This window comes from Daphnia pulicaria, unplaced genomic scaffold, assembly GCF_021234035.1.
Source record: "Daphnia pulicaria isolate SC F1-1A unplaced genomic scaffold, SC_F0-13Bv2 h1tg000164l, whole genome shotgun sequence".
Lineage (NCBI taxonomy): Eukaryota > Metazoa > Arthropoda > Branchiopoda > Diplostraca > Daphniidae > Daphnia > Daphnia pulicaria.
The window spans coordinates 1-5,000 of record NW_025804851.1 but is presented as its reverse complement, the minus strand read 5'-3'; positions in this window follow the sequence as shown (position 1 = coordinate 5,000).

Here is a 5,000-nt window from a genome sequence, read left to right as displayed (position 1 = left end):
GGCGGCACTGGGACGAGCAAAGGCGGCTGAAAAAGAGAGAAAGAGCGAAAGAAAAAAAGTTGGAAAAAATTTCTAAGTCCTAAAATTTCCAAGACCGGTTTTTGGTGGAGACCGGTCGGTAGTTGAGCGGGCGGCCCGGCCTGAGCTCAGGTGAATGTCCGGCAAAATTTCGGAAATCAACTTTTTCGTACAGTTACTGCCCGGAACATCCACTACTTTCCTATATAGGGAAGAGGTTGTCGAAAATGAAAATTGAAAAAATTTTCTAAGTCCGAAAAATTGAAAAATTTTTCTAAGTCCCGACGATGGATAGTGAAGCTATAGGCGGCACTGGGACGAGCAAAGGCGGCTGAAAAAGAGAGAAAGAGCGAAAGAAAAAAAGTTGGAAAAAATTTCTAAGTCCTAAAATTTCCAAGACCGGTTTTTGGTGGAGACCGGTCGGTAGTTGAGCGGGCGGCCCGGCCTGAGCTCAGGTGAATGTCCGGCAAAATTTCGGAAATCAACTTTTTCGTACAGTTACTGCCCGGAACATCCACTACTTTCCTATATAGGGAAGAGGTTGTCGAAAATGAAAATTGAAAAAATTTTCTAAGTCCGAAAAATTGAAAAATTTTTCTAAGTCCCGACGACGGATAGTGAAGCTATAGGCGGCACTGGGACGAGCAAAGACGGCTAAAAATGGCGAGAAAGAGCGAAAGAAAAAAGTTGGAAAAAATTTCTAAGTCCTAAAATTTCCAAGACCGGTTTTTGGTGGTGACCGGTCGGCGGGTGTGATGGTAAGCCCCGCCTGAGCTCTGGTGAAAGCCCGGCAAAATTTCGGAAATCAACTTTTTCGTACAGTTACTGCCCGGAACATCCACTACTTTCCTATATAGGGAAGAGGTTGTCGAGAAAGAAAAAAGTTGAAAAATTTTCTAAGTCCGAAAATTTCCAAGACCGGTTTTTGGTGGTGACCGGGCGGCAGTTGAGCGGGCGGCCCGGCCTGAGCTCAGGTGAAAGTCCGGCAAAAATTCGGAAATCGACTTTTTCGTACAGTTACTGCCCGGAACATCCACTACTTTCCTATATAGGGAAGAGGTTGTCGAAAAAAAGAAAGTTGAAAAATTTTCTAAGTCCGAAAAATTGAAAAATTTTTCTAAGTCCCGACGACGTGGTAGTGACGTGGTTGGCGGGACTTGGACGTATAAAGGCCGATGAAAAAAAATGGAAATGGAAATGAAAATTTCTCGATTTCCGACGACGGTGTTTGGCAACGACTCTCTCGCCCGGCCACTGGTCGGCGCGAGAGAGGAGTGAGCGAGACCCGTCGATTCGAAAAGAGAAGCCGTCACACCGTCGAGGCGTGGCGGCTCTCAAGTGGGTTGGTCGGGCGTGTCGTGATGACTCGCGACCGTAAAAAAATTCCCACTCAAATTCTCCCATTTCCGACGACGGTGTTTGGCAACGACTCTCTCGCCCGGCCTCTGGTCGGCGCGAGAGAGGAGTGAGCGAGACCCGTCGATTCGAAAAAAAGCCGTCACACCGTCGAGGCGTGGCGGCTCTCAAATGGGTTGGTCGGGCGTGTCGTGATGACTCGCGACCGTAAAAAATTCCCACTCAAATTCTCCCATTTCCGACGACGGTGTTTGGCAACGACTCTCTCGCCCGGCCTCTGGTCGGCGCGAGAGAGGAGTGAGCGAGACCCGTCGATTCGAAAAAAAGCCGTCACACCGTCGAGGCGTGGCGGCTCTCAAATGGGTTGGTCGGGCGTGTCGTGATGACTTGCGACCGTAAAAAATTCCCACTCGTCGAAAATTTTCTAAGTCCCAACTTTGAAAACGACGGTTCCTGAAAGTCGGCTGGCGGTTGGATGGGGCAATGTCCCCGTCCAATCGCTAAAAATGAGCCGGAAAACGGAGACATTATGCGGCGGAACATTAGTGGTTTTCCTTAGTATAGAAGAGGTCTCGATTCCTAAACTCGGAAAAATTTTCAGAGTCCCAAAAATTTTCGAAGTGTCGAATAGTTTGGTTTCTCGAATTGAAAATTTTTTTCAAATTTGCGACATTACGACAAGCAGCGATTGTAAAGCCCGGTCCAAATTTTTCAAACGAGTCTTACTTCTTGTTAGTCCGCCTGGCCGATACCAAAGAATGGCCGACCGTCGACTATCGGGCGAATAGACGGTGTGAAAGAAATAAAGTCGAAGCCGGTGGTTGGATAGATATCGAAGGGAAGGCGAAAGAGGCGAAAAGGAAAGCGCGAAATTTCTTTAGTAGCTTCGACGCAAAAACTTTGGTATCGACGGGGAGCTTTGGGAAATGAAACGAAGACGCAGAATGGGAAGTTGTCCGGTTCGGCGTTAGTTGTAGTTTCATTTCCACCGTAGCTGAGCTCCTTTCCGCCCGCCACTTCACATGATTTTAGTTTCGATTCCGTTCGATCGCGCTTGCACTGTCTTTGTTTTTTTTTCACTGCTTGGATCGCGGCTTTGCTCTAACCAGTTTAGCCCCATGCGATCAAAAAGTCTTAAAAAAAAAAAACCGTTGAACGGAGACGAACTCGATGAGCTGTCGGTGTGTGAAATATCATTCCTTCGGTAAAACCGTTTTCGAAATTTCCGATGGTCGGTATATGTAAAAATATATCCGAACCGCGATGTGGACGGGAATTCAAACGCCCGCTTCACCGATTGGTGCGACAGCTGAGAAGCTCGTCACTCGATCCAACGACTCTTGGTCGAAAAGTTCAGAAGAGGTGCGCGCGTCAAACATTTTTTTGGTTTCGGACGTTTCGTTTCTTCGGCACGTGTGGTTTGTCTGTGGCCGTCTGTGAGAGAAATCGGACGCTTGTTCTTTGTTATTTTACCGTAACAAGACAAGACGGGAAAGATTCTTTCTTCCAAACTTACGGCATCATAACCATCAGCGTTTACCGTCAGCGACGATACGGAAGAGAAAAGAAAATGGTGCGCGTCTTTTCACTTTTTGACACCGTATCAAAAAAAAATTACCGTTCAGGCGGAAATGTGTGTGTGTGTGTGTGAGCCGAGAGATAAAAAATAAAAAAGCCACCAAACAGAACGCTTTCAAATTATTTCGTGCGGCGTGCGCATATTTCACATTTTGCCGTTTGACGGAAGCTCGTTGTGTGGAACACAGAAGTGGAGATGGACGGAGTTGAAGGGGGGCGAAGACGGCCCGGTCGGACAAAGTCAAGAGATTGAAATATACGAGAGAATTGGGTGGAAGTGATGGCAAATCTATAAAATTCAAAAATCGGATGAGATGCGAGGACCGCAAAATGTGGCGTCGACTCTGACTCTCTTTTACTACGAACTTCCCTTCGACGGAAGATATCGAGAGCTGAGCTGAGCGCCCGCTGAGTATGGCCGGCGTAATTACAAACGAGTTACGGTTGGAGCTATATCGATTGTACGTATCCCGAACGTTCATCGAACAAGCCAGATCAACTCGGCGCCCGGTAAGATGTACGCTCAGTTATGGCCATGACACACGAAGGGAGAATTCAAACGGCTGTGAGTGTACGGCCCGCCCGGAGTTGTGTGTAGGCAGTGACCTCTCAAGAAAAAACGTAAAAAATTTTTTTTTGACAGTCACCGGTCTGCGACAAGTAATCAGTACGAAACTTGGGTGCAATGCAAAAAACATTTTGAGAATCCTTGCTTGACAACAACGAATCTAACACGATAAAAAAAACGATCCCCATCGGTGTACCGCTTGCTTTTCTCGCGCTTCGGCGCAGAATCGCTTATTCAGCTGCCCTTGGAATATGTTCGTTTCGTGCATACTTGATCTCGGTCATTCTTCGGTGAACTCTTAAAGAATTGCGCACTTTTATAGGGGTAGTCTGGTTGCTTGTCTCGACTTGAAATGATTTGTTTTTTTCCGCCCATGACTTTCTATACGATGCCTCTATGCTGGCCTCTGACCGCGGTTGTTCCGAGTTTTCTCTTTCTCTTCGAAAGTCTTTGCGGAAAATTCTGCCTCGTGTGACCGTTGAGCGGTGAGGTGTGTGTGTGTGTGTGTGTCGTGCGGGGTGATGCGAGAGTGTGCCTCGGCGGTGGAAAAATAAAAATAAAACTCTGAGCCCACAAAAATTTAAAAGATGTATGCTTGTCAGCTTAGTAAAGCAGGCTTGACTTATGAGCATACAGCACGCCACATATGACCGTCGAAAACCGTAATACGGGAAAAAAAGTTGATGAATATATCAAGACCGGTCGAATGAATCCGATTCACTTTGGGCTCATAGACCGTTGAATGGTCTTTGACTTTGGAAATTGAAATGAAAAAAATCCAACAAACGGATCGGATCGGTGTTTCTCTTCACTGGGACTCGCTGTGACACGCCAGGCGTTGCGATCAAAAATTTTAGTTTCCGAAGAAAAAGAAAAAAAACGAAAAACGTGTTGATTTGGTGTGTGTTTGGTGATGCGTGGGCGAAATAAAAACCCGCAACTCGCCGGATGCATATCAAACAAACATACACGAAATACCTGGTTGATCCTGCCAGTAGCATATGCTTGTCTCAAAGATTAAGCCATGCATGTCTAAGTACAAGCCGCTAGACGGCGAAACCGCGAATGGCTCAATAAATCAGTTATGGTTCCTTAGATCCACTCCATCCTACTTGGATAACTGTGGTAATTCTAGAGCTAATACATGCACTCGAGCCTCGACTGCGGGCTTTCGGGCTCGCAGAAGAGGTGCTTTTATTAGATCAAAACCAGTCGGGGCCGGGCTTTCGGGCTCGCGCACCGTACCAATTTTGGTGACTCTGGATAACTTCACGCCGATCGCACGGCCTTCGCGCCGGCGACGTATCTTTCAAATGTCTGCCTTATCAACTGTCGATGGTAGGTTACGCGCCTACCATGGTTGCAACGGGTAACGGGGAATCGGGGTTCGATTCCGGAGAGGGAGCCTGAGAAACGGCTACCACATCCAAGGAAGGCAGCAGGCGCGCAAATTACCCACTCCCGGCACGGGGAGGTAGTG